Source organism: Camelus dromedarius, chromosome 6, assembly GCF_036321535.1.
Source record: "Camelus dromedarius isolate mCamDro1 chromosome 6, mCamDro1.pat, whole genome shotgun sequence".
NCBI classification, from domain to species: domain Eukaryota; kingdom Metazoa; phylum Chordata; class Mammalia; order Artiodactyla; family Camelidae; genus Camelus; species Camelus dromedarius.
Window position 1 is genome coordinate 40,774,846 of NC_087441.1, and position 23,517 is coordinate 40,798,362.

General features: G+C 38.1%; 1 long non-coding RNA gene across 2 annotated transcripts in view; it reads right to left on the reverse strand.

The window, feature by feature from the left end:
• LOC135321484 (uncharacterized) overlaps positions 1-23,517 on the reverse strand; it is a 398,183-nt gene that overhangs the window by 370,344 nt on the left and 4,322 nt on the right. The window lies entirely within an intron of this gene.

The window sequence follows — 23,517 nt, forward strand, 5'->3', positions numbered from 1 at the left end:
ATGTACTCCATGGGCACACTGCACACAAACACATATAAACAAAATAAAAACAAAAATATTCTAGTTCTGGTACTTTTCTATCATAATAGAAATGCATGGTGGAGGGGAAAAAAGTAGGTGAGTGCTTCCTGATTTCATATTTTATGTTATTCCACATATTTTGCTTGAGGGGTATAACATTTACAGATTTGCATATTTGCCGAGCTCTGAGCTAAGCATACCACCTGCATTGTATCATGTAATAAAATAATTTAATAAATAAAGTAATAATAGTTAGCATAAATCCTCATGATAATAACATGCGGTGGATACAATTACTTTCTCCATTTTTATGAAGAGGACACTGAGGCTGAGTGGTTCAAAAGCTCATCGAGGATCACACAGCATGGAAGTGGCAGAGCTGGACTTGAACCTGCGATATTATGGCACTAAAGAGCTCCCACCTGCTATGTTACTGCCTCCCTTAATTACCTAAATACTACAAAATGAAACTGTTACAAGCTACTGATTGGTTTTTTTAATTTCTATATATTTTTAAAGCAATAAATTGCATTACATACAAAAACTCTGATTCACATTTTTAATTACCTAAATAATACATAAACATTGTAAAAAAAATCTGTAAGAGAATAATACAGAAGTTAACTTCGAAAAGTAACAGATGGATCTAACCTGCTGTACACCCCAATAACCCTAGCTTCCTTCCTAAAAGTAACTACTGTCAACAGATACATATTCTTCCAGAGGCTTTTTAATGTGTCTTATACATACATGTATATTGTATATAATTTTGTCATATTATACCTTATTTATTTCTTGACTTAATATGTCTCGGAGCTCTTTTCATATTGGGACTCTTAGTTTTCATGCTTTCATTCTTTACTCCTGAATAGTTTATCATGATACAGGTATGCCACATTTTAGTTTCCCATTCTACAATTGATGGACATCATGTTATTTTATAGGTGCTTTAACTTTTCTCCAAAGCATCTATCTCTTGCTCTGCCCAGTTACCAACTGGGTATCTCTGTTTGGATGCCCAAAAGGGGATTCAGCTTCCCCATGTTCAAAATGAAATTTATCACCATCCTTCACATTGCTAATCTCTCTATATTCTCTAGGTCAGTGCTCCTGAGAGCATGAACCATGGACCAGTGGCAGTCTGGGGATTATTTGAACTGGTCCATGAAGTAAGGACAAAAACCGACAGCAAGCATTTAGAAACTTTCACAGCAGTTTGACAATGCTGCAACCTCTAACTTCACGACCATGCATCTAGTAATTCGTTTTTATTGTACTTTATAAAAGTATACAATGAATGAGAAATTTTAAAAAATAAAAACACTGATCCTTCACCACAGATAGTCTGAGGAACACTAACTCTTGCAGTTCCGGGAAAGGCACAACTATTCAGCCAGTCACCTAAGTCAAAGATGTGGGCACACCCTTCATATTTCTCTGACCAGGAATGCATGGAGAGATAAGCAAGAGGAAAAGCAGAGAAGGTTTCTAGAGCAAAGGATTTGTTTTTACTGACTCCTTTCCCATCAGAATTAAATCATGCTGATTTTCCCTAATCTCTTAAACACCCTCTCTCCATCCCACATGACCCTCCAACTATTACACTATCTCGTTCCTCCCTTTCATAGTAACACTTTTGTTAAAAAGTTTTTGGGAACATGATGACCCCTTCCATGATAAACAAAACAGTGTAATTTCCCCAACTCCTCTGTTGAAAATCTTACAGTGAGCAAAAAAGGTCTTATTTCTAAATCCAGGGTTGAGATCTTATCTTCTTTGACCTCTGTGCAACATTCAGCACCTTCGACCAACCTCTCCTTCTGGATGATCAGTCTGGCCTATGGTTTCTGCTTCAAATATGTGAAGTAAGATGTGAGGTCACCTGTCAATAGATGCAGAAGATCTAGAATTGTTCTTGTGGAGATTAAGAGAGGACGGTGTCTATAGAAAATAGAAAGATGGCCAGGCAGCATTGAGGGGGGCCTGGGTCAGCCTGGAGACCACCAATGCAGTGTAGCACTAATGGCTTCTTTCTCTTGTTTTCTCCAGTGAATGCAGCCCTGGCATAAGCACAGAGAAAGTGGGTGGCTGAATTGACCCAGAGTTTGTCATGTTAAAGGTTTTGGGGGTGGCTGAATGCCACTAGAGGAGGTAAGATCCCCTGAGGAAAACACACTGAAGGAGAAGCAAGGAGGACCAAGGATAAAATTCCAGACAATCTTAATATTTAAAGAGTTGGCAGAGAAGGTGTTTACTGGTGATGCCAAGGAAAAACACTAAACAGATAAAAGGATCAAAACAAAAAAGTGGGGTTAAAAAAGAGAGTGCTTTAAAAGATAGATATCCAATAGAAAGCAACTATAAACAAATTATGTAGGATGAGGGAAGAAAATACATGATTGGATGTGAAAATTAACATCATGAGTGATTTTATCAAGAGTAGCATCAGAAAACAGCTATGGCTTTTGCTGAGTCACACACAGTGCTTCCTGCAGCACTGGGACTTATGCTAGTGGCCATGATATTCCCAAAGCCATAAAATACATGACCACAATTAGTGGGCAGAAGCAAATCTCCCTGGAAAAATCCTTCTACGCACATTGCCATCCCAAAGGCCTTGAGCTAAGAGTGTTATCTGTCATCATCTACTCTACTGCATCAACCACCCAGGCCCCTCTGCGGAAGCCATTCAATCAAGACAAAACTCTCCTTACTTTGATAAAGAGAAAGAGCAATCTAAAAAGATGATATCCCCTATTTAATACTACTCCCAAGTTCTGTCTGCATTGACTTTTATGTTTTCATGGCTGATTTTCCATGATGATTTTCTTCTCACTCTCTTCTCTGAGACTCATTCTTCCTGCTTTGAAAAAAAAGGCACATGACACCAAAACATTTTCAATCAACAAGAAAGTTATTGTTGGAAAAGACTAATCTTCTTTAGCTCTTGGTCTTATTTTCCATTTATATTTTTCTTTCCAAAGGATATTCTAAGAGTCCTCCATGTTTCAACCCATGTGTCATGCACATCCAGTCAGTTTTTCCCACTAGCAAAGTACTCAGTGGGGGCAGCGCAAATTTCTCACCATTAAACTTGAGGAATAAGAGTTTGGGAATGTGGAACTTCCTGGTGTGTTAAAAACCCAGAAGTCTTTGAACCACTCTGCAACATCAAGGATCATTCAATAAAGAGCAAAATTCTCCTGCTTTGTGGGAAAATACTGAGTGACAAATGTGTTCTAAAGGCAATGATGGGAGGGTGGGTATGGCTCAGTGGCAGAGCGTTGCTTAGCATGCACAAGGTCCTGGGTTCAATCCCCAGTACCTCCATTAAAAATAAACAACTAAACAAATGCAATGATATTAAACATGGAACAGGAGTAGATATCCCACAGGATGCACTCCCTGCTCTATTCTGATTTAGCACCATGGCGGAGACAATGCTAGGTGGCCAACAAATTCCATTTAATAGCTGTCTCTCAAAGATGTAATAATGTCTACATAGCCAGCTAGCTACCTTGCAGTTAGGTGAGACCATGATTCTTGCTCTGGCCAAAAAAATGTGAGCAGAAGTAATGTGGTTTGAGACGGGCCCCCGGCCATGGTGACAGAGGTTCTTGTATAAAGAGAGTAGATACACGAGACTCAAGCAGCCTGTTTTACTGAGATACCACATGGAGAACAGAAATCATTAAGTATCTTCCAACTTATAATCAGGCTTTTCATGTGTGATAAACTTTTATTTTTTAAGCCACATGATTTGGGGTTTAATTTGTTACCCTAAAAGATCATCTTTCCTGTCTTTATTAATACAAACATCATACAATTATAGACCTAAAAGGGATCATTTTCCCTGGTGTCTTCTTTGTACAGATAAAACTGAGGCCCAGTGCATCTAAGTGACATGTCTAAAATCATGCAATTGGAGTGGTACGGAGGAGCCTAGAACGCAGGTCCCTGACATTTGTTCCACTGCTCTCTCCTTTATGACAAAGATTACAATCTAAAATATTGGAACAATAATGACAAAGATATTAAATGCATGCTTTTATCAGTATTTTAGAAAAATAGGCACATTTATATATATATATGTGTCCACAGTAAATACATATTACTAAATATATGTATGTACATAAATGCAGAAGTGTATGACTGACTAGTACAGATGTAAGAAGGCCAACTCCTTTATGACTTAGTTGTGACTTTTACATGATGTTAGAACTTCATGCCACTCATCTTGATAAACACTTATGGAATCATTTTGTTGTTCTAACCAGAAGATGTCTTAAATATTATATATTATTTAACCTCCCCTTTGTTATTGGTAAATGAGGAAACTGAAGTCCAAGAAGTAAAACAATATTCCAAGCTCATGCTGTCCTTTGGTGACAGAAGCAGAGCAGGAATTATGCCCCCTCCCCTCCTGCCAGATTCTTTGTGCTGTATTTAAACACTTCACCCTGCCTCTCAAGTTGAGGAAGTGACCAAAAGTTGAAGTGATGTGGTTAACTACGAGGAGAGAAGGAAGAATAGTTTCTCCCGCAAAAGTGATAGGTCAAGGAAGGTGTTCAGAATGGGACAGATGGAGCCTTGAGGGGGTAAAATAAGGAGATTAGCCCAAGGAGAAGTGAGCAGGCATCTATGATGGTTAAGATGCACCCAAAAATCTGGTCCTTCAGTGTTCATGAGTTCATAGGCTCTGTGGGAGGGTGATTTTGAGAAGCAACAAGTTGGTCATCTTTAGGAACTTTTTATTACTGATATCTGCTAGGGGTTAGGAACAAAGCAAAAGAGCATGAAGAGAATTGCTACCCATTACATAAGACCGGGGTAGTCTCTTGAATTCCTCAGGGGAAAAGTGCGATGAAAATAATGTCATTCTGACTCATGTTTTCCCTTGTGGTTGAATAAGTCATTATGATAAATAATCTCCCACCGTTTGTGCCCACATGATGTCTCTGAACAAGGCTTTCCTTTTGGTGTTGTTTTAATCTCCTCTCTTCATTATGTACTAACGCCCTAGATGGAAACGACCCTCTGTTCTGAACTTCAACTCAAGTCTGTAAGTGAGGCAGTAAGGTCTCTGCTAGAGATCTATTTGATTTGTAATGGCCAAAGAGCAATGAAATCCCTTCTGAAAGCTCTGCTTGTAAGACACTATTGCAAATGACCTCATGTTTATGAAGTAGTCCATTAGAGAAGTGAGTATGTATGTGCACGTATATATAAATTCAACAACCGTCTTCCATCGTAAGGGCTGAGCATAAAACATGAAAAATCTATAATCCCATCCTCAGTGACCCAACCCACAGGGCTCCCAATTTCAATCTGTTAATGAGCTTTAACCTTTTCTTCACTGGTCAACCAGTAGAGGCTTTTTGAAAAGTGTTATGTCCAGCCAAAAGCAAATGGGAATCTCAGGGACCAAATAATAACTCAGGCAGAACCTATTTACTTCTATCTTAAGAATTGCCTATTTGCCTACTAAGATCACCTCAGCATTAAAGCATAATATGAAGGTTAGAAAGGAGGCAACATTGATAACCCCTCCACTGACAAAATTTTATATATATATATTGCCTCCCACCAATTAGCAATAATCATATCCTCCTCTATGCCTCCATAGTACTTTGGACATATGTTCATTATACACTATTTCATTTTGATTTATTAGGATTCATTTGTACAAGTCTGTCCTATTAAACTATAAGTGTTTTAAGATAAGGAATTGCTTTGTGTATATCTATATCCCCTATACTGACTCAAAAATTGAAGTTCAAAGTTTGTTTGTGGCAATATAGAAATGAATGAATTGCTATGGAAGCAATGATTTGATGGTAGGGAAAAGGGCCCTACAAATGTAAGTAAGGGCCCTTCCAAATTACCTGGAACAGAAGCCAGAATCAAAGCTGATTCTGATTTTGCTGACCAAGAGTTCTGCAACTGTCCATCTTTCAAAGGAGTCAGGTTCTCAAGCAGCCTTCCTCCTTCTAGGAGGAAGACTTTTCTAGATGCATGGAAATACCCATTCTTGGGGGTAAAAAGAAGCAAAAACCAGACTCTGTGTAGAAATCATAAGCCAGAGCAGGACCCAGAAAGATGGCAGCTGATAAATCTGTTCTCTGACAACAAAGAAGAAAGTGCCCTTTCCACCTATCCTGGCCAGCTCGGGCTCACTGTATCTTCAACAGCTGGAAATGTACCAAGCAGAGGGAGAGAGGAAGGGATGATGCTAGGGTATAGGATTTACCTAAATCCTGAGCAGAGAAGAAATAGAAAGACATTGGAAGTGAAAATCAAGAAGCCTGAACAATCCTGAGAACAGCATTCAATGGGACCCCCCTGCCAGCTTGATTGCTAGTTAAGTGTTAATGAGAAACCTGGGAGTCCCCCCAGGTCCTGTGTGCAAGACTTCCAGGTCCAGCAAGACCTCTCTAATCTCCATTTCCTCATCCTCAAGTTGAGCGTCATCATACCATACACTTATTCACAGGGACAGTTATCAGGGTGTTTGTAATACAGTTTAAAAACCCTCGGATGAAAGCGACTTTCTAAAGACAACGCTGTGGTGATATATCTAACTTCCTCATGCTTACTGTAACTTGCAGCTTTTCTTAAAACTCAGTTCTCTGGGTTGACCTTGCTTAGCTTGTATTATATTTTAGATAAGCCCATCTATTAATAATTTACTCATTTCTCATTTACATTATGTTATGTTTGTTTTCTTAAGGAAGTAAGAGTATTGATTTTAATTCCTATATCATGAAACAAATTATTTCTGACCTCTGTATGTACAGAAGATATGCACTTAAGCTGCAACTCTTGCGAGCCATAAAATACCCTGCTGAATCATGAATATTAAAGCAAATAACTTTCCATCTTGAGGCCAAGAGTGTATATTTCCATGGGAAAAAAATGAGGCCATTTAATTTTAAGTAAAAAAGGAATTAATTAGATCAGGTAGGAGTTGAGGAAAGTTTCAAGGGGAATATAAGAGTTTAATATAAAAAAATCTAAATGTTAACACCATAATTGTAAGCCTACAAGAGAGTGCATATCCAGAGCTGTATCATTCCATTCTAATGAAAGAACTGTGTTTTCCTCAGGAAGTCAGGGGCTGTTTTAGTGATCACTAAGCATTACCTTCCCTTTCCAGAATATTAATTTTTCCTTTGTCTAGATACCCTATTGAGGTATGTGAGATCATGGCCTTGGAATGACCCTTTGTGCACACACACACACATACACACATGAAACAGCAAATATCTACAATATAATCAAATATGCTTAAAAGTTGTTTTGTTCCCTGTTCACTGTAAAATTATCTTTTAAGATCTTTTATATATGATATTACTACTATATGATATTATTACTCTTTCCTTCCAAAATCAAGACTTTTCTGAATTCTGTGAAATTGACCCTGCCTAAAACATTCAAACTAGATGTGCAAAAAAGTACAGATGTGCCGCTGGGATAAAAGGAAGGAAGGAAGTAGAGTTAGGGGAGATTTCTCTCACCTAGGATCTCTGCAGAAGTAAACATTAAGGATTAATTGCAGGGTTGATTTGCAATAGAGTCCAAACTCTTAGCATTTCTTTGTCTCTTAGTTCATATTATGATGACACAAGCCAAGGCATATTCAGAGTTTAGCATTCAGACATATACGGATTCCAGAGTGAAGTTTCTCCTGTTAGGACCATAGTCCCCATGACTCGCACCACTGCTTCCTTTAATGTTGACCACACACTGCCCTCGATTTTCTATGTTCAACTGTCCTTATAGTCTACCCCAAACAATGTGCCTCATTGCTTATATACAATCATTTCCAATTGTTTTCTTGTCTCCTCAATAATACTATAAACTCCATAAGGACATGGTGTGTTTTTTCATGCACTAATAAAATCCCCCACTGAGTGTTCCTCTTTATATTCCTAGCTTCCACACAATGCCAGGTACACAGCAAGTATTAGATATAACAATGTGTGGATAATATATATTATAATATATATAATAATATAAATATTAACTATAAATAGTTAATCCAAAATACACCTGAAGGATGACTTATAATATTTATCCTAACCTAAAGGTGGTATTTTCCTTTCAATAAGCAGATAGCAAGAACACAATTTTGCTCCTGATCTTCTTTAATGAAATTACAATAGAGCTACAGAAGGGGGAGTAATCTATTCCATGCACTTTTCCACTTAAAAAAAAACTCACAGAGGATTGTCTAAACCTCTGGGACAAGTGTGACTTTGTATGGCTTCCCTCCTGCTCCAATTTGAAAAACACTGCTCAGCCACTGTAAAGTACAAAGGAACATCAGAATATCAGGATTTGTGACTTCTTGGCATGATTCTCTAATGTGCAGTTTTACACATTCATCCAGCGGGTTGTTAAGGTGATTTTTGTGGTAGCTAATTGTTTTTGTCATTACTTAAATCTGAGCTAGTTGTGCCATACAGTCATTAAATTCTTGTATCTTCAAAAAAAAATTGAGATAAGGCATTGGTGAACATACTCCTAACTATTATTATAGTTATTATAAAAACTTCATTTCATAGGTATATGAGAAAAAATCAGTATGTGGTTAAAATAAGGCATGCCATTAATATTTAGACACAACAAATTGCATTTTCTCAGTATCAAAACCCTTGGCAAGATGGCTCATTTTATATCATCAATAGTAATTTTTTTTTATTTCCTAGAGGTGAAACTATACAGAGAATTATGTTATAATCAATCAAGCAAGATAAGGAAAATATATTAAGTGTGGGCTGCAAAGGAAAATCTTTTATGTGCTTGTGATCCACCTCCATTTAGATTTATTGGTATATAATAGATACCAAGTAACTCTAAATGGTTGTCTAGTGATAATAATTACATTTGGGGGCCACATTTTATCAAGTTGATTCTATACATAAGGATTTTACTACCCAACCGACAATGCTGTAATGGGCTCTTCTCTTTTAACTAATGGCAGCCTATTAAGTGTCATGACCAAAGCCTAAGCCCTTCTTGAAATTCGGTTAAAGACATTTTGAAAAATTCACGTTTCACATGGATTTAGAATTTCAGTGACACGGTTAAGTCTTGAGGCAGAAGGAAATTGAGGAATACTATTTAGTTGTTTTTGATTTCAATCTATAAAGTTTTCTAGATAAATATAACGCTGACCTGAAGAAGTCGATTTCCCCTTGGTTTCTGTAATCTCTAATATCTTGCTCCACGTGTGTATTTAAGAGTGGTTCTGCCTTCCCACACGGGCGCAAAGTTGATGTCCAGCAGCCCCTCTCCATGTCCCTGCATTAAAGTCAAGCTTTTGTGTAACTAAACTTGCTATTCTTGACACTTAAGCAAAACTCACTGAAAATGGAATGGTAACTTTTGTGTGGATGAAAAAGGCCTATTGGTCACCAATCATTATGCCAATTCAGCCACGATAAATGAACAGAAATGGAGTATTCTTATTTCTAGTGAGACTCCCCTAAGCCCCACGGTCTGGATGCTGAGAGAGGGGCTCTGTGAGGAAACCTCATGCCCAAATGCTTAACAGCACTTTGCAGTCTGCAGCCCGAACGGCCCTGATCTGACTCCGTGTCAAACTTGTCTGGCATTTGGCTAATGGGTGATTTTGTTTTGACATGAATCACTGAAACTTAAACATGTTAAACTAAATATTTGAACTCTACATAAAACCTTTATTAAAAATCTAAAGTATATATTTGAAACCTTTTAAAAAGCACCTTAGTTAAACATAAAATAATTACACAAAATAGTCCCAAAGTTTCTCAAATGTTCTCTTTTGAAGGGTTGACTATTCCAGGGATTTTAATGTTTTACTTCCACTGAAAGAAAAATTATTTCAGTATGAACTTGTCTCCTCAGGTTGAGGTGATGTGAAAGCTCAGCATTTATCAGGTGAGCTGGAAATCTGGTTCAGCAGTGACAGGATTTGGGGTCCGGAAACACCAGAGGACAAATCTCTACATTATCTGGGTAAATACTGCCTTTCTTTCTAGGTCACTTAAAATTGAATAGAGAAATAACAAAGTTAAAAGATAAAGTAGTGAATTTTTAAAAGAGTTTTTAACAAAATAATTAAACATATTTTTCAGATGTTAACAATGTCTGCAATTGAACTAGCGGTTAGTTGCAATAGTAAACTCCAGATTCGTTGTATATAGTTAGTTGCCCACTGGACAGGAGAGGATAGAAACCAGCCCTGTGTGGAGACTTTTCCTGGGTCTAGCTAAGAAACAGCATTTCAGTCTAGCCCAACAAATTGTTCACCCAGAACAGGCATTTTGAAACTTCCAAATATTCTAAAAGACCACACCCTACTTCCTGCATTTTAGGAAAGTATATAGTGGATTCTCTTAGAACATTTCAGTACCGAGATCAAAATGGTATGCTTTATTACCTGACCCCAACTTGTCTCTCCTTCAAATGGGTTTCCTGGAGCTGTCTCTTGACTCAAATTTGGGAACAATAAAAAAAAAGGTATTTTTTTCATGACAAACTACAACCAAAAATTGAAGAAAGGTCAACTTAACATACAAAGCTAACTGCAGTATAAAGGGCAATATTGCAATATTTGTAAATACAATAGAACCCAGTCTTAAAATACTACTTCAAGTTGTAATAAAATGAAATGCTCTCAGCCTTTAGTTGGATACTGCATCAATATAGGAAAGACAGGAATACTCGAATTTCCAGTATGCACTCATAACAAAACAAAGAAAGAGTGGCCTGCGATACTGTTAACCTAATGCAGAGCCATGGCCCTCCAGCTCTAGTTAAAGCAGTGGGCTCAGAAAGTGGAAGAGGGTAAAGGATGGCCCTCTTCTCCCCTGACAGCTGCTCAATTCCCTCCAGCAGAGCTAATTTTTTAATGCCCTTTTGCACTAAATTGACCTTTTCCATGCATAGGTCAGCCAGGTGCAAGCTACCAGATGTGACTTTCCATGGTTTCTAAGCCCCAGGAGGCCATTTATCTCTTCTATTGGAGAGGACTCGATGCTAACAAGAAGTGTGGTGGAGCAGCATCTTACTAGCTTACATATAGATTTGACAAAACTGTATGTTCTATAATAGGAAAAACATTTCAGATGTGTTGTTTCTTGTCATTATATTATGATTATATCAGGAAACAGACTTTTCAGTGCTTTGGGGGTAGTATGGAGATGCTTATAAAGCCATTTCTGATAGCCTAAATTATCTTATGCTCCTATAAAATGCCCTTCCCACCCACGCTATTTCGAATATAATTTTAATGGTTCAAAAATATGTTCAATGACTTCTACAAAAGACTTCAAGAAACTTGAACAGACAGTTGAAAAAGCTCAAATATCTAACTGGGCTTCACTGGAGGATCACAAACCACTGACAGGATGCTCTTCTGCTCTCAGCACTTTCTTTGGGTTGCCCTTCACATCCAAGATCAGACCCCAGCTCATGCTCTGTGGTTCTTCCCCTAACAAAAATCACGTGCCGTCCCTCCTCCCCAGGCAAGGGCTTGAGGGTTTCTAATCCCCATCTTTCCCTGCCTCACCCCTGAGGCTCACTGGATCACTAACATTTTCAGATAAACTAATCTCGGCTGAAACGTCAAATGTTTTATTGGAGATAATATATATTTAACATTCCCTAACCTGGTTTTTCTTACCTAACTCCGTGGTACCTAAAACTGGAGAACTCCTTAAAAATACAGATTCTTAAACTCTAATCCAGATTTTTATTCTACAAATAGAAGGAGAAATCCTCACATGATTTGGTCAGCTCACTTCCTAATGGCTACTATGAGAAATATGAGACCCTGTAACGAATGGGACACCATCTCCAGGCAAGAGAGAATCCACGGTCTTTGGTAACACACTGGCCTGCGTGCAGATCACCAGTCTGTCATGACTATCATGAGTTGTATGGCCTTTTTGAGCCTCAACTTTCTCCCTTAAAAAACAAGGAAATAATACTTGCCCAGGCTGTTGTGTGACTAAATGAGATAATTTGAGTCAAGAAAAAGGAAACTGAGAGAAGGGAGATAAAATGCACGGTTAGCATAGAAATAATGGTTATGCAAAGTGTGCTGAAAGAAATAGTCAATTATCCTGCTTTCCTGATGAGGAAGTCAAATCATTACACTCACCTGGGTAGGGTATGAAGTTATGCTGGGTGGAAATTAAGAATCAAGGGGATTAAGAAGTGGTCCTGGTCAGGACACAGAGTTTCTTCTCGTGGGCAACCTGACAATTTTTCCATGCATTCATTCAATATGTTTGTTGACTGTCTGCCAGATGCAAAAGAGACCACATGGAGAAGTAAGAGAGACAGAGAAAAGTTGTCCCTGCTCTGTTGTAATTTATGCTTTAGTGGGAACAAATCTGAAAATACACAAGGAGACAAGTGAGCAGTAAATGAATGGATAAGAAAAAAATCAGATCATGATAAATAACATGTAAGACATAAAAAAGCTGATGTAACAGGAAGTAACTAGGCAGATGCTTTCAACTGAATGAAAGAGGAGGACATCTCCCCAAAAGTGGCATTTATCCTGAAATCTAAAGAGCAAGAAGGAGCCAGCCATGAGTTGTGGGGGAAGTGCATTCCTGGCCAAGGTCACAGCAAGTACAAAAGTCCTAAGATGACATCAAGAAACAGAAAGAAAATCAGTGTGGCTGGAGAGTGGTCAGAGCTTAGAAAGCCTTGTATTCCAGAGTCAGGAGTATGGATTTTATTCTAAGGATGCTGAGAAGCCACTGGAAGGTTTTGAATAAGAGATATATCATGGTTAGATGTATATTTCACCAGGATCAGTCTGGGATCTCAATGGAGAAAGGGGTTTTAAATGAGAATAGTACCATGGATAGATGTGTGTTTCCCCAAGCTCAGCTTGGGCTGTCAGTGGAGAATGAATTTTATGAGTAAAGGAGTGAAAGCAAGCACACCATTTAGGAAGCTCCTGCAGTAGTTCAGCCAACACATCAGGTGGAGGTAGTTTGGAAGACAGAGGTAATCATAGAGAGAGAAACAGATGGAGTCAAGACATGTTTTAGAAGCTGTGTCTACAGTTTCTGTGATACAGTGGATATGGGATATGAGGCCAAAGCGAGGCACGAAGGAGAAACCAAGGCTTTGGGACTTGAATAAATGGGTAATGGCTGGCAGAGAGCAGGTTGGGAGAGGACAAATTCAAGAGCTCTGCTGTGATATTTCAACTGCCATAAAACTTAAACAACAACAACAAAATAAAGTTCATGAAAGTCATCCAATATTTGCTCTATTACCAGAAAAGCCACCTTTGAACTGAAATAGTAACAATACAGTACCTGAACTTTAGTAGATGCTTTATGCTAAGGAATTTTTAAAAAGCATTTTACAGTGCATTTTATACAAACAACAACTTTTAAAAAAGCACTTCCTGAGTGAGATATACACACTAATGTTAAATGACTTGGCAAAGTATAATAAGTACATCATACTCCGAATTAGTAATCTATGTTAGGACTTGATTAACTTGTTGCCATGAGGTTAAGGGTGGATAAACTTCCACCAGGTAAGCTAGAGTGATAGCAGAATGTATTGAGAACTCACTGTGTACCAGGCACTGTTAAATGTTAATCTTTCTGTAACCCTGTGAGATAAATTCCATAATCATCTTTGTTTCTGGAGGGAGCAAGTAACTTCCAGACTATCACAGAGCCTGTAAGGGGGAGGCAGAGTTTGAAGTTAGGCAGCCTGACACCAGAGCCCAGGCTCTGAAATCACACTAGGAAATCAGGACTTCCATCTCAAGATGTTTCTGTGATCTCCGACTTGGAGTGGAAAGAGTTAACAGCTTTACCCTCCTGGCATTCCCTTGATAGAATTCTGTCCATATGTAACTAAAGATAAAGAAGACCAAAGCCCTAGGTGTTTGAAAGCTGTGATGGAAGAAAAGATAACTGGATTGTTTATTTTATGAGTATATTGCTTTAACTTGTATTATGCGATAAAATGCCATTAATTCACACTTTGTTAATCTCACCCTTATAGTTAACTAACTAAGCTCTATGTAAGTAATATTAAGAAATATTACTTTGTCTTCAAAAAATTCATTAGAATCTTATTTGTAAGCTAGAAAAATCTAGGATTTTTAAAAAAAATAGTCATTTATTTCTGGTTCTAGTAATTACATTTATTATGTTACCAAACTATCTCATACTTACAATGTAGTATAAAACAATCAAGGATTTTTGTGAAGTATACTTTTTATAAGCTTTACTTTATTACCTATTAAAATCCATTTATATCTTAGCTTAAAAATATTAACTTCTCTTGAGATTACTAAAATGCCATTTCTTCTCAAATATTTTCTCAGGCAGATTTCTCACTATTTTCCCTCCATTATTCCCAATGAATAGTGTTTTAAAGTGTTCACATTTATGGGACTACAGACAAAAATAATAACAAACATCAACTTTCAAAATCATGTTTGAACTTCGTGGAGACTGTTTAGAGAAATAAAAAAAGTAAATGATATAAATTTGCAGACCTTGATTCACAGAACAATCCTTCCCAAGTTGATGGAAGAAATCAGGAAATGCCCACAGCCACATAAAACTTAAATACAGGTATTTCGAACACTACCAGATTTTTGTCACTTATTTTTAGGAGGGAAATTTCTGTGCTGAACAATAGGAAATAATGAATAGCTGGTTCTAACTGAGGTCTATTATTCACTTAAAAAATGATGATTATAGGTTAGAGAACTCACTAAAACTTGAAACAGGACAAACAGGGCTAATTTTTGAGAGGAAGAAAGCTTGCTATAAAAAGCTAATATTTATTGAGAATTTTCTGTGAGCACACTATACTAAACACTTTACATAAACTATCTCCTCTAACACTCACAATAACCTGTGTGATGTGTCTGATGACTATGCCCTATCGGAGGAGAAACTGGTGCTCCAAGTGGTCACACAGTAAGTACAACACTGGTGTTGGAACCCAGCCCACCTCTTGATTACTAAGCTCTACAGATGTAGACCTGGGTTCTGAAAATGCCTGGGGAACTTGAACCGCATTTGATCTGTTCTCCCCTGCCTGCAACTTCGGCAGTAGCCCTGGGTGGTGTTTGCAGTGACTGGGTGGGGAGGAGGTGCACTTGGCCAGTTGGTGCCCTGGTGTACAATAAAGTACCAGTCCGCGGAGCTGAAGTCAGAGACGCTCGCTCCGGGTCCAGGGGAAAGCTTCGGTCCCATCTAAACAGCCTACTCATTCACCAGCAGCAAAAATGATCATCTAAACTCCCTGACACACTGACTCCTTCTCTGACCTCAGTTGTTTTCCAGGAGAGATTTTAAAACAAAATCTTTAATATGTCCGTCTTTCCAAATTTTAAGTCTTCCAGAAGAACATTACATGTTCATGACTAAGATTTTCCTATACATTTATCTCCTGTTCCTTTATACCTTCTCTCTTCTCACCAATTTCTATTTTCTTTTTCTCTCCTCTGTTCCCTTTTTTCCCTGTATTTCTTACACATGCCTTCATCTTTTTGGAGGAGGAAGGAAAAGAAAAAGAAGAGACAAAGTTGTGGTGAAGACATCATGCTCAGCGTTTATTTTGTGTAGAACATTTTTTTGTGACCATATCACTTCCTGGAAATTTGCTTCCTGGTTTTAACATTTTATGTTTTTAAGTGAAATTCTTTAGAATTACACATTTTTATGTGGGTCACTTTTTTCTTTACAGTTTTTGTGTAAGTGTAAAGAATTCTCTCAAGCAGAGAATGTGGGTTCTACTTTCTAGCTGTGTGACTTAATATGTAAGTAATAGTGTCTAATGTTTTCAACTTCATCATCTGTCAAACAGAGAACAGTACCTGTGTCGCCTGGATGGAGTGTCTGTGAGGATTAAATAAAACATCAAGAAGGACTCACTTAGGAAAGACTGCTACTCAGGAGGTAGCCTTGGCAGCATAATATTTCTGGTCCCTTCTCAATCCTTTCTCCATCATTTTCTTCCTCTTTCACCTTTCTCATAGTTTTAGCAATGCCTCATTCCTTGGACAGGCCAATAGATAAAGGATTCCACTAGAAGTTAATGAGTTTTCTACCAAATTAGACCATGAAAATTTATTTTTTTTAGCTCTATTCTTTTTAAATGGAAATTTTTCAAAACAAGATTACTCATATCCTGCCTTTTAAACACACTTTATTAAACACAGTTTCTGTTTCCTTGATGATTCAGGGCTATCATCACTATAAATACATGATACCTCCACCCAATAAATCATTGTCACCCACCGCACACTGCCACTAATACTGCCTCAGTTACTTGCTCTGTTCCTATGGGTGCACCTTCACCCACCATCTGACTTGTGTTTTATAGCCTTCCTCCCCAAACAGCTCTCAGAGAGTTTCTTGTTGGCATGAACTGTTTTTCACGTAACTCTGTGTCCTAGTGCCTAGCATTATGGATCATAAAATCCACAAATGCAGTATGAGTTTAATAAGCACTGTCTTAAGTTACATATAACACTCAGTGATAACCTGAGAACCTATTCATTTCTGGGGAGAAAGGGAGGAAAAGGATAATCCTTTCTAGCTGTTGTTTCACATACATTTAATCTTCACAACAACTGAATAAGGAAGGTAGCATTAGTATCTCTGTTTTAGAAATGAAAAACACTGAGGCTCGGATAACTCAAAACCTGCCCAAGACCACACAGCTCCCAACAGAAGAGCTGTCACTTTGAACCTGGAACTGCCTTATGCCAAAGTCCATTCACTTCCTGCCACACCATATCCACTCCCTCTGACATGAGATGGGCCACCTGCTTTTTGGTCTGAGATGAAGTTCGTAGTTACAACGAAGTTGTAACTTTTCTGTCTGTCCCTCAATGTCACATGTCACCTCTTTGGGTATTATTTATCACATGCCCTTTCCTACCTTGTATTTTGCTGTTTTGGTTTGCCATCAGCTTAGAAAATATGAACCACGCTTTATAGACTTATTTAGAAATAAGAATAAAATATTCTTAGTAACTAATTAAGGATAGGATGACAAATGGTATTCGAGCAGCATGCTTGACCCTGACGGCACAGTAGTAGCTGACCAGAGGGCCAGGCTGAGGTAATACCCAGGCTCTGTGCATGGGGCCCATTGGGACTAGCGGCGTCTGGCATAGTTAAGGCAAGAGCAAGCAGTGCCGCACCTCTGCAGCCTGGGGAGTTTTCAATGAATAAATTGTATGAAGGTTACTGTGTGGTCTTGGCATCATCCATCCAGATTTTCAGTTGTATTTTGCTCACTCCTTTGCTCTTAGCTAGAGTATGTGTAGTTAAGAAGGCTAGATAAATGACTTCCGGATAACTAAAATGTTTCTGACGGTCTTTTTCTTTCTCCCCTCCCTTACTTTCTTTCTCTCGGCCCATGCTCTGTGGTTGAGGTCCTAAGTTTGGCATCAGCACCATAGCACCTACTTAAGTCATTGAGAGCACACAGGCTAAGAGAGTGCAAACTTCTGCTACAAATTAGACCACAAGGGGGTAAGTAAATTAGCAAACAATGATGGCAGTTGCCATAAGAGATTTTTTTTTTCCCAGAAATATTAAGTGTGTGAAGATTTAAGTACACATGGTACCCTGATACCCACGGGGCTACTGATACTAACTCTGAACTTGACCCCTGCATCATTCTTGCCACTGCCCACAAGAGCTGATGACACTTATTAGCCTCCTCTGCTACCACTTCTGTCTTTGTTACCACCACTTCTGCTCCATAGACAGTCTCCTTGGCCTGCTCTCCCCTTCTCTCTGCCTTTCTTATTTCCAGTCTCGTTGGATCCCTGTCATGTTGTGTGAGCTTCTTGGCTTTTACATGAAAAGACTGACCTTTTATATACATCACCATCAAGCCAGGAGATTTTTTTTCCCTCCTGTTGGAGAACTAATCAGTCACAGCTCATCCGCTATAACCTTCGTGTCTTTGGCTCTTCTTAACGTGTTAAAAATGCTCAAATCTCACAGTTTATTTCTTTTTCACAAGATGCACATTTTTTCCCCTTTTGTATCTGATACCATTCCTGGTGCTTCAACACCTCCCTGGACAACTGAGGCTATGCAGTACTCTATAAAACCCACCTGCTGGAAATCACTTTTCCAACGTCCCACACACAATAGTCATTGTATGCATTCAGAACCCCTCTGCGGGTAGCCAGTTCAGGTCCAATCCCAAAGTGGCCAGCCCGAACAGTTCCCTTTTCTCTCCTACTTTTCAACATAATGTCTCAAAGAAGGGAAGATTGTCATCATTTGAGGGGTAACCTGGATTCTACTAGAAGTGATTTTCTCAAATCATTTGCAAAAACAAAACAAAACAAAACTAACCCTTATTTAGCCAATTTCTTGTGGCAACTGAAGACAAAACATAGTAGGTTTAGGTCCTGATATACATAGGAGGTTGAGCCCCTGATATGTAGGGGCTCAATTTGCTACAGAAGCATTCTTAAAATAGATTGCTCATGGTTTATCCTCACCCAGACAACCAACTGATCCAATGATATCCTGAAGGACATCATTCTGTCATTATTCCAAGAACAGTTATCTGATACTGCAAATTCAATTAAGTAGAGTTGTGAAGAAAGAAAAACAATAGAGAAGTACAACACAAGACACGGTTTTATTGTTGTTATTTTGCTGTTATCTATGCTTACCTTTGAAGAGAAGCAAGAGGAGAGGGAGAGAGAGAAAATACATCAGTGAGAGGAGGTTATTTATGGTATAAAATTGTGTTGTCCCATATGGTAGTCACTAATCACATGTGGCTATTGAGCACTTGAAATGTTGTTAATCTAAACTGAGATGTGCTGTAAGTGCACACGTGGGATTTTGAAGATTTGGCATGAAAGGAAATCATATAAAACATCACGTTAATAATTTTTCATATTGGTTACATATTGAAAAGATAATATTTTGGATATATTTATTTAAGTACAATATATTATTAAAATTAATTTCACCTGTTCCTTTTAACTTATTTAAATGGCTACTAGAAAATTTTAGATTACATATATAGCTTGCATTTGTAGCTCAAATTTTATTGGTTTTAGGTAGCTCTGGTATAAGGTCTTATCTATTGGGATTAGGTTTAACTGCAAGTAACAGAAAACTCCAAAATAACACAGGGTTACTCAAGATGGTTGCTAAAGCTCTAACCAGAATAATCACATTCCAGCCAGCAAGAAGGAGAAAGTGACCCATTACAGATAGAAAACAATCCTATGGTTACCAAAGGGGAAAGTCGGGGGAAGGATAAATTAGGAGATTAGAATTAACAGATACACACTACTATATATAAAATAGACACACAACAAGCTCCTACTGCATAGCACAGGGAACTATATTCGATATCTTATAACTATAATGAAAAAGAATCTGAAAAACTGAATCACTTTGCTATACACCTGAAACTAACACAGTATTGTGTGATCTAGTACCATTTTAGTCACATGGTTACCCATAAAGACAAGAGAGATGGGGCAACCCAGTATTTATTCCTAACAATCAAGTGTTCAGCTAAAAATCAGGAGTTATTTTTAGGATGACCATTTGTCCCAGTTTGCTTGAAAGTCTATTTTGTGTGTGTTGTCCTGGCATAATTATTAATAGCTCCCCCTTTCTCTCTCTCTCAAGTGTCCTAGTTTGGATGATAAATTATATGGTCACTCTTGTTATATTACCAAGAAAAAAGAGAGAAACAGATGACGGGGTAGACAATTCAGTCTCTCCTAGAGATCCTTGAGGAATCACTTGAGAAATCTTTGGCAGGTGGGTGTCTCCTCGAGCTCACCTCACCATTATTCTGAAACAATGCTTTTGGAGGTTACAGCAAGGATTGATAAGTTCAAGGACTTTTTTCATCTTTCCCTTTTTGTTTATTCATTTAACAAATATTTATGGTGTGTCTCCATTTACCAAGCACTGTGCATTTGGGGGACACAGGGGTAAAATAGAATTCAGTACTATTCATTTCCACTCTGTTAAACCCATCTCCTATAACAGTGGAATAATAGGCATCTGAATTGTCAGAATAGTCTCGCTTCTGGACTATTAAAGTCTCCCCCTGGACATATCTCTAAGTCTCTGTCTTTTTCTGATTCCAGAAAATCCTAGCCCACTGTTTCCAAAATGTCTTCAATATATCATTAGTTTTCAAGAAAGTTCCATAGTCAAATGATATTTGGAAGTGCAGCATGATTAGAGCTTCATAATACAAATTAGCATATTAAAAACTCTGAGAACTACTACAATAGCAATTCTTAATTAAGTCTTCTAATCTGAGCTGGTCTGGGGGTTAATACCTGTGGAGAGCTAATGCAGCACTCCTTTTGTACTGCTCCTTTAGTCCCAGGAGTCTGAGGATATTAGAAGAGTCTCTGGCCATAGTTCCTCCTGCATTCAACCTCCTGAAGCTCACATTTGTCCTCTGTCTTGACCTCTAAGCAGAGGCAAACTTCTCCAGCTTTTTCCTCATTGCCCAAACTAAATGGATATCTCTACATGAGTTAAACACCATAACCTCAAACTTAACGATCTAAAATTGAATTTTTCTTTCTGTCCAAAATCAACCTCCTCTCATACACCTCAGTTTTTGGAGTTATACTACCTGTGGTAGACATTTTGTTTCTTTAACTGATTGTTTGGGGGCTTTTTGTTTTGTTTCATTTTGGATTGGTTTTGGCAAGGGTCGGGTGAGGAGTTTGGAGGTAGGCTGAACAGCCTTGCATCTTCATTCCTATGTTTGGAAAAAGTTCCTTTGTGTGCAGTGTTGGTGAGAAGTTGTGCATAGCCAATGGTTCCTGGCAGCCTCGGCTGGAGTATATGGTCTGGGCTAGGCCAGTAAGTTTCCCACTGGGGACTTCGAACTTGAGTAATTGGGACAGAGAAGCAGGACTGGTTACAATTCACTTGTAGTGTGGCAGGAGAGATATTAGCAGTGTTCTACAACAACAGTGTCCTTGCCCTGGTCACCCCAGAAGATTCTGATGCATTCCATAGTTTGAGGACAACTGTATCAGGTCTTTCTTATACACCAGCTCTTCCAGGAAGATTTAATAATTATCCCATCCGAGACTAACTTCTCCTCTTTTAGAGTCCTATAATGCTTAGTATCTTATGCCAGTCATGCTGAATCTATGCTATGTTGTTTTGCCATTATTTAAGTATTTTATCTCTGTAACTAGCTTCTAAGCATCTAGAAGGCAAGATATAAATTATCATGACTCACATAGAGTAATTACTCAATGAATTAATGAATATTCACTCGTGACAAATTAATTGCACTTGACATATAATATAGACTTCTCCACTTGCTACAACATAAAGTTTAAATTCATTCACCTCAATTCAAGAGTTTCTAAAGAGTGGTTCTCAAATTTGCAATATTTAAAAAATCACCTCCTAGAGAGCTACAACAAATAACTTTTCCTTGTGTTACAATGTCAGAGATTCCTATTTAATCAATTTCGGGTACAGCAATCTGGTCATTGTGATTTTTAAAAATTCCTAAATGGTTCTATATTGCAGGCAAAGTTGTGAATCATCATTCTGATATTCAAAGTGTGCTCCTAGGACCAGTGGCAGGAGTTCACCTGGGAGTTCCTGAAGGTGCATTTTAACAAGATTCCTCAGTGATCCATATCCATATTAAAGTATGAGAAGCACTTGGTCTGTAGTAGTGATTGCCAATAAAAGCATAATATAAACCACATATGTGATTTAAAATCTTCTTGTAGCTCTATTTAAAAAGCTTTTAAAAAGGTAAAAATAATTTAATAAATAATTTATGTAAACCAGTGTATCCAAAATATTATTCTAATAATTAATATAAAATATTTTATAGGCTTTTTATTTTTTTGCACTAAGAATTTTAAATCCAGCGTGTATTTTATACTCATAGACTAGCCATATTTCAAGAGCTTCGTGGCCACGGGTAGCTAGTGGCCATCATTTTGGACAGAGCAGATCTAGAGCTAATTACCCTTCCTCTTTAACATCAGCTACAGCTTTCTTTATGAAAGCTCTTTGCTATACTCAAGGGAACTTTTCATCAGCCAATTAACCCACCATTCACTTTCCAGTCTTTACATTGTTACCCACACTGTTCCTTGCAGCCTGGAAAGCCCTCCCTCTACTCTCTGCTGGTCAGTTTCCATTTTTTTCTTTAAACCCCGTTCAAGTCTATAGCTCTTTGGCAAAACCTTCCTAAAATGGTCCCAGATTATAGCAGTTAGTTACTGCTCTAGATTTTATAGGGCAAGAGTACATTCTCACCTATTAGGAAAGATGGTAAAAGATGACTTTAGAAAGCCAAACATGGAATGCAATTAGAATTGTAAAACGTTCTGTCTTTGTTAATAAAAATAAAACATAGACCTCAGAAGACTGATATTAAAAATAGTTTCTCTGGTAGGGAGGAACAGCCTTCCTAGGACTGCTAAAGAAATCCATGTAATTCTTCTAGAGACTTTTCATGGTTACCCTTGCCTACTGTCCCCCACCCCATAATACTGAAACTAAATGATCTCTACCTTAAGCATAAAGTAAAGTGGAAACAACAACTCTTCTCTTGACTACTCCCAAACTTAACTAAGACAAAAATGGAATATTCAAAAGAGCCTTTATTAATAACCTCAAGGTAGTAAAAGCAAAAATATCAGAATTCAGTAAATTCTGACAGTCTGACTTGCAAGATTTAGCTATGTTATGCACGAGCAAGATTACCCCATTCACTGGGGGCAAGGGTGGGGCATCAGGAGTGTCAGAGATCTTGCTAGTTTCCTCTTTCCTTGCACCTCTTCTCTCTCCACTTAGTGACATTACATTTAACCTACAGACCTAGCACTTTCTAGATATCTTACTCCTCTTGGCCTAGAGTTACACTGTCCAATATGACATCCATTAGCCACATATGGCTAAATGAATACTTGAGATGTGGACAGTCTAAACTGAGATGGGCTGTAAGTATACAAGACACACCAGATTTCAAGATGCAATACATGTATGAATTTTCCATTGCTGCTGTAAAAAAATTACCATAAATTTAGTGGCTTAAAATATCCACTTATTATCACATGGTGCTATAGTCTAGAAGTTCTGGTACAGCTGGCTCAGCTGAGCCCTCTGCTTAGAGTCTCATAAGGACAAACCCAAGGTGTCATTAGCACTGCTCTCTTCTCTGAGGGCTCTGCAGATGAACCTGTTTCCAATATTATTCAGGTTATTGGCTGCAATCAGCTCCTTGTGGTTATAGGGCAGGGGTCTCATTTCCTTCCTGTCAGCCGGAGTTCACTGAGCTCCTGAAGGCCACTGCATTCCTTGTCGCATTGGCCCTTCCATCCTTAAGCATGTTAAATCTCCCCATGCTTTGAATCTCTCTGATTTCTCTTTGTGTTACATTTCTTCTGCTTATGGCCTGAACAAATGCTTTGCTTTTCAGAATTCATGT